This window comes from Sorex fumeus, unplaced genomic scaffold, assembly GCF_029834395.1.
Source record: "Sorex fumeus unplaced genomic scaffold, SorFum_2.1 ptg000086l, whole genome shotgun sequence".
Lineage (NCBI taxonomy): Eukaryota > Metazoa > Chordata > Mammalia > Eulipotyphla > Soricidae > Sorex > Sorex fumeus.
Genome location: NW_026606143.1, coordinates 4,552,152 through 4,566,856, shown reverse-complemented (window position 1 = coordinate 4,566,856; position 14,705 = coordinate 4,552,152).

Genomic DNA, 14,705 nt, shown 5'->3' with positions numbered 1-14,705 from the left:
GCTATAAAGCTTGTTTTCTTGCCCTGATCTGCGCGAGACGGGCAAGGAGGACCTGCTCATGGCACCCGAGCTGAACGGCTCCTATATCAACCAGGTACAGCCCCCCCCAAGGGCCTCGGTCCCTCTCTGTGCATGTACAGCTAACTCCATCTCCTAGAATGCCGGTTTTCTGCCCTGATCTGCGCTGGATGGACACGGAGGCCAGGTCTGGGCAACCAAGCTGAACGGCTCCTATTTCAACGAGGTTCAGCCCGCCCCCAAGTGCCTGGGACCCTCTCTGCGCATGCACAGCTAGCTCCATCCCCTTGAAAGCTGGTATTCTGCCCTGATATACGCGGGACGGGCACGGAGGCCCAGCTCTGGGAAACCAAGCTGAATGGCTCCTATATTAACCAGGTACAGCCCGCACCAATGGCCTGGGACCCTCTCTGCGCATGCACAGCTAGCTCCATCTCCTAGAAAGACGGTTTTCTGCCTCGATCTACGCGAGATGGGTACGGAGGCCCAGCTCTGGGCAACCAAGCTAAACGGCTTGTATTCAAACAAATACAGCCTGCGCCCAAGGGCCTGGGTCCTTATCTGCGCATGCGCAGCTAGCTCCATTTCCTAGAAATCTGGTTTTCAGCCCTGATCTCCGAGGGACGGGCACGGAGGCCCAGCTCTGGGCAACCAAGCTGAAAGGCTCCTATTCCAACCAGGTACAGCCCGCCCCTAGGGCCTGGGACCCTCTTTGCTCATGCACAGCTAGCTCTATCTCCTAGAAAGCTGGTTTTCTGCCCTGATCTGCGCGGGACTCGCACGGAGGCCCAGCTCTGTGCAAGCAAGCTGAATGGCTCCTTCTCCAACAAGGTACAGCCTGCCCCGAAAGGCCTGGGACCCTCTCTGAACATGCACAGTTAGCTTGTTCTCCTAGAAAGCCGGTATTCTGCCTGGATCTGCGAGGGACGGGCACGGAGACCCAGCTCTGGGCAACCAAGCTGAATGGCTCGTATTCCAACAAGGTACAGCCCACCCCCAAGGGCCTGGTACCCTCTGTGCGTATGCACAGCTAGCTCCATCTCCTAGAAAGACGGATTTCGGCCCTGATCTGCGCGGGACGGGCAAAAGGCCCAGCTCTGGGCAACCAAGCTGAACGACTCCTATATCAACCAGGTACAGCCTGCACCCAAGGGCCTTGGTCCCTCTCTTCGCATGCACAGCAGGCTCCATTTCCTAGAAAGCCGGTTTTCTGCCTGGATCTGCGCGGGACCTGCACGGAGGCCCATCTCTGGGCAACCAAGCTGAACGGCTCCTATATAAACCAGGTTCAGCCCGCACCCAAGGTCCTGGGACCCTCTCTGCGTATGCACAGCTAGTTCCATCTCCTACAAAGCCAGTTTTCTGCCCTGATCTGCGCGGGACGGGAATGGATTCCCAGCTCTGGTCAATCAAGATGAACGGCTCCTATTCCAACCAGATACAGCCCGCCCCCAAGGGCCTGGGACCCTCTCTACGCATGCACATCTAGCTCCATCTCCTTGAAACAAGTTTTCTGCCCTGATCTGCGCGGGATGGGCACGGAGGCCAAGCTCTGGGCAACGAAGCTGAACGGCTCCCATATCAAACAGGTACAGCCCACCCGCAAGGGCCTGGGACACTTTCTGCGCATACACAGCTAGCTGCATCTCCTAAAAAGCTGGGTTTCTGCCCTGATCTGCTTGGGACGGGTAAGGAGGTCCAGCTCTGGGCAACCAAGCTGAACGGCTCCTATTCCAACCAGGTACAGCCCGCCCTCAAGGACCTGGGTCCCTCTTTACGCATGCACAGCTAGCTCCATCTGCTATAAAGCTAGTTTTCTGCCCTGATCTGCGCGAGACGGGCACGGAGGTCCAGCTCTGGGCAACGAAGCTGAAAGGCTCCTATATCAAACAGGTACAGCCCGCACCAATGGCCTGGGACCCTCTCAGCGCATGCACAGCTAGCTCCATCTCCTAGAAAGACAGTTTTCTGCCTCGATCTACGGGGAACGGGTACAGAAGTCCACCTCTGGGCAACCAAGCTAAACGGCTTGTATTTAAACAAATACAGCCTGCTCCAAAAAGCCTGGGACCCTCTCTGTGAATGTACATCTAGCTCCATCTAGAAAGCAGGTTTTCTGCCCTGATATGCGCGGGATGGGCACGAGGCCCAGCTCTTGGCAACCAAGCTGAACCGCTCATATATCAACCAGGTACAGTCCGCCCCCAAGGGCCTGGGTCCCTCTCTGAGCATGCACAGCTATCTCCATCTCCTAGAAAGCCGGTTTTCTGCCCTGATATGCGCGGGACGGGCACGGAGGACCAACTCTGGGCTACCAAGCTGAACGGCTCCTATTCCAACCAGGTACTGCCAGCCCCCAAGGACCTGGGTCCCTCTCTGCACATGCACAGCTAGCTTATTCTCATAGAAAGCTGCATGCACAGCTAGCTCCATCTGCTAGAAAGTTAGTTTTCTGCCCTGATCTGCGCAGGACGGGCACGGAGGCCCAGCTCTGGGCAATCAAGCCGAACGGCACCTATATCAACCAGGTACAGCCCGCCCCCAAGGGCCTCGGTCCCTCTCTGCGCATGTATAGCTAGCTCCATCGCCAAGACTGCCGGTTTTCTGCCCTGATCTGCGCGGGACGTACACGGAGGCCCAGCTCCTTACAAGCAAGCTGAACGGCTCCTATTGCAATCAGGTACAGTCCGCCCCCAAGGGCCTAGGACCCTCTCTGCGCATGCACAGCTAGCTCCATTTCTAGAAAGCCAGTTCTCTGCCCTGATCTGCGCGGGACAGGAATGGAGGCCCACTCTGGGCAAACAAGCTGAACAGCTCCTATTCCAACCAGGCACTGCCCGCCCCCAAGGTCATGGGACCCTCTTTGCGCATGCACAGCTAGCTCCATCTGCTATAAAGCTAGTTTTCTTGCCCTAATCTGCTTGAGACGGGCACGGAGGCCCAGCTCATGGCACCCGAGCTGAACGGCTCCTATATCAACCAGGTACAGCCCGCCCCCAAGGCCCTCGGTCCCTCTCTGCGCATGTACAGCTAACTCCATCTCCTAGAATTCCGGTATTCTGCCCTGATCTGCGCGGGATGGACACGGAGGCCAGGTCTGGGCAACTAAGCTGAACGGCTCCTATTCCCACCAGGTACAGCCCGCCCCCAAGGGCCTAGTACCCTTTCTGCGCATGCACAGCTAGCTCCATTTCTAGAAAGCCGGTTCTCTGCCCTGATCTGCCCGGGTCGGGAATGGAGGCCCACTCTGGGCAAACAAGCTGAATTTCTCCTATTGCATCCAGGCACAGCCCGCCCCCCAAGGTCATGGGACACTCTCCTCGCATGCACAGCTAGCTCCAGCCCCTAGAAAGTCGGTTTTCTGCCTGAATCTGAGCGGGACGTGCACGGATGCCCATCTCTGGGTAACCAAGCTGAACGGCTCCAATATCAACCAGGTTCAGCCCGCACTCAAGGGCCAGGGACCCTCTCTGCGCATGCACAGCTAGTTCCATATCCTACAAAGCCAGTTTTCTGCCCTGATCTGAGCAGGATGGGAATGGATCCCCACCTATGGGCAATCAAGATGAACGGCTCCTATTCCAACCAGATACAGCCCGCACCCAAGGGCCTGGGACCCTCTCTCCGAATGCACATCTAGCTCCATCTCCTAGAAACTGGTTTTCTGCCCTGATCTGTGCGGGATGGGCACGGAGGCCCAGCTCTGGGCAACGAAGCTGAATGGCTCCCATATCAAACAGGTACAGCCCACCCACAAGGACGTTGGACCCTCTCTGCGCATGCACAGCTAGCTCCATCTACTTGAAAGCCAGTTTTCTGCCCTGATCTGCGTGGGACGGGCACGGAGGTCCACCTCTGGGCAGGCAAGCTGAACGGCTCTTATTCCAACCAGGTACAGCCCGCCCTCAAAAACCTGCATCCCTCACTGCGCATGCACAGCTAGCTCCATCTGCTATAAAGCTAGTTTTCTGCCCTGATATGTGCGGGACGGGCAAGGAGGCCCAGCTCATGGCACCCGAGCTGAACGGCTCCTATATCAACCAGGTACAACCCGCCCCCAAGGGACTCGGTTCCTCTCTGCGCATGCAGAGCTAGATCCATCTCCTAGAAAGCCGGTTTTCTGCCCTGATCTGCGTGGGACGGGCACAGAGGCCCAACTCTGGTCAACCAAGCTGAACGGCTCCTATTCCAACCATGTTCAGCTCGCCCCCAAGAGCCTGGGAAACTCTCTGCGCATGCACAGCTAGCTCCATCTCCTAGAAAGCCGGTTTTCTGCCCTGATCTGTGTTGGACGGGCACGGACGCCCAACTCTGGTCAACCAAGCTGAACGGCTCCTATTCCAACCATGTTCATCTCGCCCCCAAGAGCCTGGGAAACTCTCTGCGCATGCACAGCTAGCTGCATCTCCTAGAAAGCCGGTTTTCTGCCCTGATATGCGCGGGACGGGCACGGAGGACCAACTCTGGCCTACCAAGCTGAACGGCTCCTATTCCAACCAGGTACTGCCAGCCCCCAAGGACATGGGTCCCTCTCTGCACATGCACAGCTAGCTTATTCTCCTAGATAGCCGCATGCACAGCTAGCTCCATCTGCTAGAAAGCTAATTTTCTGCCCTGATCTGCGCGGGACGGGCACGGAAGCCCAGCTCATGGCTACCAAGCTGAACGGCTCCTATATCAACCAGGTACAGACCGACCCTAAGGGCCTCGGTCCCTCTCTGCGCATGTACAGCTAGCTCCATCTCCTAGAATGCCGGTTTTCTGCCCTGATCTGTGCGGGACGTACACGGAGGCCCAGCTCTTTACAACCAAGCTGAACGGCTCCTATTGCAATCAGGTACAGCCCGCCCCCAAGGGCCTAGGACCCTCTCTGCGCATGCACAGCTAGCTCCATTTCTAGAAAGCCGGTTCTCTGCCCTGATCTGCGCGGGACGGGAACGGAGGCCCACTCTGGGCAAACAAGCTGAACAGCTCCTATTCCAACCAGGCACAGCCCGCCCCCAAGCGCATGGGACCCTCTCTTCGCATGCACAGCTAGCTCCATTTCCTAGAAAGCCGGTTTTCAGCCTGATCTGCGCGGGACGGGCACAGAGGCCCAGTCCTGGGCAACCAAGCTGAACGACTCCTATTCTAACGAGGTACAGCCCGCACCAATGGACTGGGACCATCTCTGCGCATGCACAGCTAGCTCCATCTCCTAGAAAGACGGTTTTCTGCCTCGATCTACGACGGACGGGCACGGAGGCCCAGCTCTGTGCAAGCAAGCTGAATGGCTCCTATTCCAACCAGGTACAGCCCGCACCCAAGTGCCTGGGAACATCTCTGCATATGCACAATTAGCTTGTTCTCCTAGAAAGCCCGTATTCTTCCTGGATCTGCGAGGGATGGGCACGGAGGCCTAGCTCTGGCAACCAAGCTGAACGGCTCTTATTCCAACCAGGTACAGCCCGGCTCTAGGACCTGGGTTCCTCTCTGCGCATGCACAGCTAGCTCCATCTGCTATAAAGCTAGTTTTCTTGCCCTGATCTGCGCGAGACGGGCAAGGAGGCCCAGCTCATGGCACCCGAGCTGAACGGCTCCTATATCAACCAGGTACAGCCCGCCCCCAAGGGACTCGGTCCCTCTCTGCGCATGCACATCTAGCTCCATCTCCTAGAAATCCAGTTCTCTGCCCTGATCTGCGCGGGATGGGCACGGAGGCCCACTCTGGGCAAACAAGCTGAACAGCTCCTATTCCATCCAGGCACAGCCCGCCCCAAATGGCATGGGACCCTCTCTTTGCATGCACAGCTAACTCCATCTCCTAAAAGCTGGTATTCTGCCCTGATATACGCGGGACGGGCACGGAGGCCCAGCTCTTGGCAACCAAGCTGAATGGCTCCTATTTCAACCAGTTACAGCCCGCACCAATGGCCTGGGAACCTCTCTGCGCATCCACCGCTAGCTCCATCTCCTAGAAAGACGGTTTTCTGCCTCGATCTACGAGGGACTGGTACGGAAGCCCACCTCTGGGCAACCAAGCTGAACGGCTTGTATTCAAACAAATACAGCCTGTTCCCAAAAGCCTGGGACCCTCTCTGCGCATGTACATCTAGCTCCATCTAGAAAGCAGGTTTTCTGCCCTGATCTGCGCGGGACGGGCAAGGAGGCGCAGCTCTGGTTATCCAAGCTTAATGGCTCCTATTCCTACCAGGTCCAGCCCGCCCCAAAGGGCCAGGGACCATCTCTGCACATGCACAGCTAGCTTGTTCTCGTAGAAAGCCGGTATACTGCCTGGATCTGCGAGGGACGGGCACGGAGCCCCAGCTCTGGGCAACCCAGCAGAACGGCTCGTATTCTAACAAGGTACAGCCCGCCCCCAAGGGCCTGGGACCCTCTCTGCACATGCACAGCTCGCTCCATCTCCTAGAAAGCCTTTTTACTGCCCTGATCTGCGCGGGACGGGCAAAGAGGCCCAGCTCTGGGCAACCAAGCTGAATGGCTCCTATATCAACCAGGTAAAGCCCGCACAAAATTTCTGGGACACTCTCTGCGCATGCACAGCTAGGTCCGTTTGCTACAAAGCCAGTTTTCTGCCCTGATCTGCGCTGGACGGGAAAGGAGTCCCAGCTCTGGGCAATCAAGATGAACGGCTCCTATTCCAACCAGGTTCAGATCCCCCCTAGGGGCCTGGGACCCTATCTGCACATGCACAGATAGCTTGTTCTCCTAGAAAGACGGTATTCTGCATGGATCTGCGCGGGATGGGCACCTTGGCCCAGCTCTGTGCAACCAAGCTGAATTCCTCGTATTCCAACAAGGTACAGACCGCCCCCAAGGGCCTGGGACCCTCTCTGCGCATGCACAGCTAGCTGCATCTCCTAGAAAACCGGATTTCTGCCCTGATCAGCGCTGGACGGGCAAGATGCCCAGCTCTGGGCAACCAAGCTGAACGACTCCTATTCCAACGAGGTACAGCCCGCACCAATGGACTGGGACCATCTCTGCGCATGCACAGCTAGCTCCATCTCCTAGAAAGACGGTTTTCTGCCTCGATCTACAACGGACGGGCACGGAGGCCCAGCTCTGTGCAAGCAAGCTGAATGGCTCCTATTCCAACCAGGTACAGCCCGCACCCAAGTGCCTGGGAACATCTCTGCATATGCACAATTAGCTTGTTCTCCTAGAAAGCCCGTATTCTTCCTGGATCTGCGAGGGATGGGCACGGAGGCCTAGCTCTGGCAACCAAGCTGAACGGCTCTTATTCCAACCAGGTACAGCCCGGCTCTAGGACCTGGGTTCCTCTCTGTGCATGCACAGCTAGCTCCATCTGCTATAAAGCTAGTTTTCTTGCCCTGATCTGCGCGAGACGGGCAAGGAGACCCAGCTCATGGCACCCGAGCTGAACGGCTCCTATATCAACCAGGTACAGCCCGCCCCCAAGGGACTCGGTCCCTCTCTGCGCATGCACATCTAGCTCCATCTCCTAGAAATCCAGTTCTCTGCCCTGATCTGCGCGGGATGGGCACGGAGGCCCACTCTGGGCAAACAAGCTGAACAGCTCCTATTCCATCCAGGCACAGCCCGCCCCAAATGGCATGGGACCCTCTCTTTGCATGCACAGCTAGCTCCATCTCCTAAAACCTGGTATTCTGCCCTGATATACGCGGGACGGGCACGGAGGCCCATCTCTTGGCAACCAAGCGGAACGGCTCCTATTTCAACCAGTTACAGCCCGCACCAATGGCCTGGGAACCTCTCTGCGCATCCACCGCTAGCTCCATCTCCTAGAAAGATGGTTTTCTGCCTCGATCTACGAGGGACTGGTACGGAAGCCCACCTCTGGGCAACCAAGCTGAACGGCTTGTATTCAAACAAATACAGCCTGTTCCCAAAAGCCTGGGACCCTCTCTGCGCATGTACATCTAGCTCCATCTAGAAAGCAGGTTTTCTGCCCTGATCTGCGCGGGACGGGCAAGGAGGCGCAGCTCTAGTTATCCAAGCTTAATGGCTCCTATTCCTACCAGGTCCAGCCCGCCCCAAAGGGCCAGGGACCCTCTCTGCACATGCACAGCTAGCTTGTTCTCGTAGAAAGCCGGTATACTGCCTGGATCTGCGAGGGACGGGCACGGAGCCCCATCTCTGGGCAACCAAGCAGAACGGCTCGTATTCTAACAAGGTACAGACTGCCCCCAAGGGCCTGGGACCCTCTCTGCGCACGCACAGCTCGCTCCATCTCCTAGAAAGCCAGTTTACTGCCCTGATCTGCGCGGGACGGGCAAAGAGGCCCAGCTCTGGGCAACCAAGCTGAATGGCTCCTATATCAACCAGGTACAGCCCGCACAAAATTTCTGGGACACTGTCTGCGCATGCACAGCTAGGTCCGTTTGCTACAAAGCCAGTTTTCTGCCCTGATCTGCGCTGGACGGGAAAGGAGTCCCAGCTCTGGGCAATCAAGATGAACGGCTCCTATTCCGACCAGGTTCAGATCGCCCCCAGGGGCCTGCGACCCTATCTGCACATGCACAGATAGCTTGTTCTCCTAGAAAGACGGTATTCTGCATGGATCTGCGCGGGACGGGCACCTTGGCCCAGCTCTGTGCAACCAAGCTGAATTCCTCGTATTCCAACAAGGTACAGACCGCCCCCAAGGGCCTGGGACCCTCTCTGCGCATGCACAGCTAGCTGCATCTCCTAGAAAACCGGATTTCTGCCCTGATCAGCGCTGGACGGGCAAGAGGCCCAGCTCTGGGCAACCAAGCTGAACGACTCCTATATCAACCAGGTACAGCCCGCACCCAAGGGCCTGGGTCTCTCTCTGTGAATGCACAGCTAGCTCCATTCCCTAGAAAGCCGGTTTTCTGCCTGAATCTGCGCTTGACGTGCTCGGAGGCCTAGCTCTGGGCAACCAAGCTGAACGGCTCCTATATCAACCAGGTACAGCCCCCACAAAGGTTCTGGGACACTCGCTGCGCATGTACAGCTAGGTCCATCTCCTACAAAGCCAGTTTTCTGCCCTGATCTGGGCTGGACGGGAAAGGTGTCCCAGCTCTGGGCAATCAAGATGAACGGCTCCTATTCCAACCAGATACAGCCCGCCCCCAAGGGCCTGGGAAACTCTCTGCGCATGCACATCTAGCTCCATCTCCTAGAAACCGGTTTTCTGCCCTGATCTGCGCGGGATGGGCACTGAGGCCCAGCTCTGGGAAACGAAGCTGAACGGCTCCTATATCAAACAAGTACAGCCCACCCGCAAGGGCCTGGGACGCTCTCTGCGCATGCACAGCCAGCTCCATCTACTTGAAATGGGGTTTTCTGCCCTAATCTGTGTGGGACGGGCACGGAGGCCCAGCTCTGGGCAACGAAGCTGAACGGCTCCTATATCAAACAAGTACAGCCCGCCCGCAAGGGCCTGGGACACTCTCTGTGCATGCACAGGTAGCTCCATCCACTTGAAAGCCGGTTTTCTGCCCTGATCTGCGTGGGACGGGCACGGAGGCCAGCTCGGGTCAACCAAGCTGAATGGCTCCTATTCCAACCATGTTCAGCCCGACCCCAGTGGCCTGGGTCACTCTCTGCGAATGCACAGCTAGCTCCATCTCCTAGAAAGCCAGTTTCCTGCCCTGATCTGCGCGGCACGGGCAAAGAGGCCCAACTCTGGGCTACCTAGCTGAACGGCTTCTATTCCAACCAGGTACAGCCTGCCCTCAAGGACCTGGTACCCTCTCTGCGCATGCACAGCTAACTCCATCTCCTAGAAAGCTGGTATTCTGCCCTGATCTGCGCGGGACGGGCACAGAGGCCCAGCTCTGGGCAACCAAGCGGAATGGCTCCTATTCCAACAAGGTACAGTCCGCCCCCAAGTGCCTGGAACGCTCTCTGCGCATACACAGATAGCTCCATCGCCTAGAAAGCTGGTATTCTTCCCTGATCTGTGCGGGACGGGCACGGAGGCCCAGCTCTGGGCCACCAAGCGGAATGGCTCCTATTCAACGAGGTAAACCCCGCCCCCAAGTGCCTGGGACCCTCTCTGCGCATGCAAAGCTACCTCGATCTGCGAGAAAGACGTTTTTCTGCCTCGATCTACGAGGGACAGGCACGGAGGCCCAGCTCTGGGCAACCAAGCTGAACGGCTTGTGTTCAAACAAATACAGCCTGCTACCAAGGGCCTGGGACCATCTCTACGAATGCACATCTACCTCCATCTAGAAAGCAGGTTTTCTGCCCAGATCTGCGCGGGATGGGCACGAGGTCCAGTTCTGGGCAATCAAGCTGAACGGCTCCTATATCAACCAGGTACAGTCCGCCCCCAAGGTCCTGGGTCCCTCTCTGTGCATTCGCAGCTAGCTCCATCTCTTTGAAAGCTGGTTTTCTGCCCTGATCTTCGCGAGACCGGCACGGAGGCCCAGCTCTGGGCAGCCAAGCTGAACGGCTCCTATTCCAACCAGGTACAGCCCGCCAGTAGGACCTGGAACCCTCTATGCTCATGCACAGCTAGCTCCATCTCCTAGAAAGCCGATTTTCTGCCCTGATCTGCTCGGGACGGGCACGGAGGCCTAACTCTGGGCAACCAAGCTGAACGCCTCCTATTCCATCCAGGTACAGCCCGCCCCCAAGGGCCGGGTACACTCTCTGCGCAAGCACAGCTAGCTCCATCTCCTAGAAAGCCGGTTTTCTGCCCTGATCTGCGCGAGACCGGCACGGAATCCCAGCTCTGGGAAACCAAGCTGAAAGGCTCCTATTCCAACCAGGTACAGACAGCCCCCAATAGCCTGGAACCCTCTCTGCGCATGCACAGCTAGCTGCATCTACTAGAAAGCCGGTTTTCTGCCGTGATCTGCGCATGACGGGCACGGAGGCCCAGCTCTGAGCAACCAAGAAGAACGCTTCATATATATACCAGGTCGGGCCCGCCCGCAAGGGCCTGGGTCCGTCTCTGCGCATGCACAGCTATATCCATCTACAAGAATGCCGTTTTTTTGCCCTTGTCTGAGCGGGACGGGCATGGAAGCACAGCTCTGGGCAATCAAACTGAACGGTTGCTATTCCAACCAGGTACCGCATGCCCCAAAGGGCATGGGACTCTCTCTGCGCATGCACAGCTAGCTTCATCTCCTAGAAAGCCGGTTTTCTGCCCTGATCTGCGCGGGACGGGCAAGGAGGCCAGCTCTGGGCATCCAAGCTGAATGGCTCCTATTCCTACCAGGTCCAGCCCGCCGCAAAGGGCCTGGGACCCTCTCTGCAAATGCACAGCTAGCTTGTTCTCGTAGAAAGCCGGTATACTGCCTGGAACTGCGAGGGACGGGCACGGAGCCCCAGCTCTGGACAACCAAGCAGAACGGCTCGTATTCCAACAAGGTACAGCCCGACCCCAAGGGCCTGGGACCCTCTCTGCACATGCACAGCTCGCTCCATCTCCTAGAAAGCCGGTTTTCTGCCCTGATCTGCGCGGGACAGGCATGGAGGTCCAACTCGGGGCAATTAAGCTGAACGGCTACTATTCTCCCCAGGTACAGCCCGCCTCAAGGGCCTGGGAACCGCTCTGTGGATGCACAGCTAGCTCAATTTCTTACAAAGTCAGTTTTCTGCCCTGATCTGTGCGGGACGGGCACGGAGGCCAAGCTCTGGGCAACAAAGCTGAACGGCTTCTATATCAAACAGGTACAGCCGGCACCCAAGTGTCTGGGTCCCTCTCTGCGCGTGCACAGCTAGCTCCATCTCCTCAAAAGCTGTTGTTCTGCCCTGATCTTCGCGGGACGGGCATGGAGGCCCAGCTCTGGGCAAACAAGCTGAACGGCTCCTATTCCAACCAGGTTCAGCCTTCCTCCAAGGGCTTGGGAACATCTCTGCGATTGCACAGCTAACTCTATCTCCTGGAAAGCCGGACTCCTGTCCTAATCTGCGCGGAAGGGGCACGGAGGCACAGCTCTGGGCAACCAAGCTGAACGGCTCCGATTACAACCAGTAACAGCCCGCTCCCACGGGGCCTGGGACCCTCTCTGCGCATGCACAACTAGCTCCATCTCCTAGAAAGCCGGTTTTCTTCCCTGATCTGCACGGGATGGGCACGGAGCCCCAGCTCTGGACAACCAAGCTGAACGACTCCTTTTCCAACCAGGTACAGCCCGCCCCCAAGGGCTTGGGACACTCTGTACGCATGCACAGCTAGATCCATCTCCTAGAAAGCCGTTTTTCTGCCCTGATCTGCGCGGGACGGGCACGGAGGCCCAGCTCTGGGCAACCAAGCTGAATGCCTCCTATTCCCACCAGGTACAGCCTGCCCCCAAGGGCCTGGGAACATCTCTGCGCATGCATAGCTAACTTCATCTCCTAGAAATCCCGTTTCCTGCCCTATTCTGCGCGGGACAGGCATGGAGGCCCAGCTCTGGGCAACCAAGCTAAACGGCTTGTATTAAAACAAATACAGCCTGCTCCCAAGGGCCTGGGACCATCTCTACGCATGCACATCTAGCTCCATATAGAAAGCAGGTTTTGTGCCCTGATCTTCGCTGGATGGGCACGAGACCCAGGTCTGGGCAACCAAGTTGAACGGCTCCTATATCAACCAGGTACAGTCCGCCCCCAAGGGCTTGGGTCCCTCTCTGCGCATGCGCAGCTTGCTGTATCTCCAAGAAAGCCGGTTTTCCTCCTCAGACCTACACGGGACGGACACGGAGTCCCACCACTGGGCAAATAAGCTGAACGGCTCCTATTCCAACCAGTGCAGCCTGCCCTCAAGGGCCTGGGACCCTCTCTGCGCTTGCACAGCTAGCCCCATCTCCTAGAAAGCTAGTTTTCTGCCCTGATCGGTGCGGGATGGGCACGGAGGCCCAGCTCTGGGCAATGAAGCTGAACGGCTCCTATTGCAACCAGGTAAAGCCCACCCTCAAGGGCCTGGGTCCCTCTCTACGCATGCACAGCTAGCTCCATCTCCTAGAGAGCCGGTTTTCTGCCCTGATCTGCGCGGGATAGGCATGGAGGCCCAACTCAGGGCAATTAAGGTGAACGGCTCCTATTCTAACAAGGTACAGCCCGCCCTCAAGGGCCTGGGAACCTCTCTGCGGATGCACAACTAGCTCTATTTCTTAGAAAGTCAGTTTTCTGCCCTCATCTGTGCGGGACGGACACAGAGGCCCAGCTCTGGGCAACCAAGCTGAACGGCTCCTATTCCAACCAGATACCGCCCGCCCCCAAGGGCCTGGGACCCTCTGCGCATGCACAGCTAGCTCCATCTCGTAGAAAGCGGCTTTTCTGTCCTGATCTGCGCGGGACGGGCACGGAGGCCGAGCTCTGGGCAACCAAGCTGAACGGCTCCTATTCCAACCATGTACAGCCTGCCCCCAAGGGCCTGGGACAATCTCTGTGCATGCAGAGCTAGCTCCATCTATTAGAAAGCCTGTTTTCTGTCCTGATCTGCGCGGGATGGGCAAGGAGCCCCAGGTCTGGGCAACCAAGCTGAACGGATCCTATATCAAACAGGTATAGCCAGCAACCAAGGGCCTGGGACACACTCTGCGCATGCCCAGCTAGCTCCATCTCGTAGAAAGCCGGTTTTCTGCCCTGATCTGCGTGGAACGTGCACGGAGGCCCAGCTTTAGGCTACTAAGCTGAACGGTTCCTATTCCAACCAGGGACAGCCCAACCCCAAGGTCATGGGACCCTCTCTGCGCATGCACAGCTAGCTCCCTCTCCTAAAGAGCCGGTTTTCTGCCCTGATCTGCGAGGGACGGGCACAGAGGCCCAGCTCTGGGCAACCAAGCTGAACGGCTCCTATTCCAACCAGGTACAGCCTGACCCCAAGGTCATGGGACCCTCTCTGCGCATGCACAGCTAGCTTCCTCTCCTAAAGGGCAGGTTTTCTGCCCTGATCTGCGAGGGACGGGCACGGCGGCCCATCTCTGGGCAACCAAGCTGAACGGCTCCTATTCCAACCAGGTACAGCCCGCTCCCAAGGTCCTGGATCCCTCTCTGTGTATGCAGAGCTAGTTCCATTTCCTAGAAAGCCGCTTTTCTGCCCTGATCTGCGAGCAACAGGTCGGAGGCCCAGCTCTGGGAAACCAAGCTGAATGGCTCCTATTCCAACCATGTACAGCCTGCCCCCAAGGGCCTGGGACAATCTCTGTGCATGCAGAGCTAGCTCCATCTATTAGAAAGCCTGTTTTCTGTCCTGATCTGCGCGGGATGGGCACGGAGCCCCAGCTCTGGGCAACCAAGCTGAACGACTCCTATTCCAACCAGGTACAGCCCGCCCCCAAGGGCTTGGGACACTCTTTACGCATGCACAGCTAGATCCATCTCCTAGAAAGCCGTTTTTCTGCCCTGATCTGTGCGGGACAGACACGGAGGCCCAGCTCTGGGCAACCAAGCTGAATGCGTACTATTCCAACCAGGTACAGCCTGCCCCCAAGGGCCTGGGAACATCTCTGCGCATGCACAGCTAACTCCATCTCCTAGAAATACCGTTTCCTGCCCTAATCTGCGCGGGACGGGTATGGAGGCCCAGCTCTGGGCAACCAAGCTTAACGGCTTGTATTCAAACAAATACAGCCTGCTCCCAAGGGCCTGGGACCATCTCTGCGCATGCACATCTAGCTCCATCTAGAAAGCAGGTTTTGTGCCCTGATCTGCGCGGGATGGGCACGAGACTCAGCTCTGGGAAACCAAGCTGAACGGCTCCTATATCAACCAGGTACAGTCCGCCCCCAAGG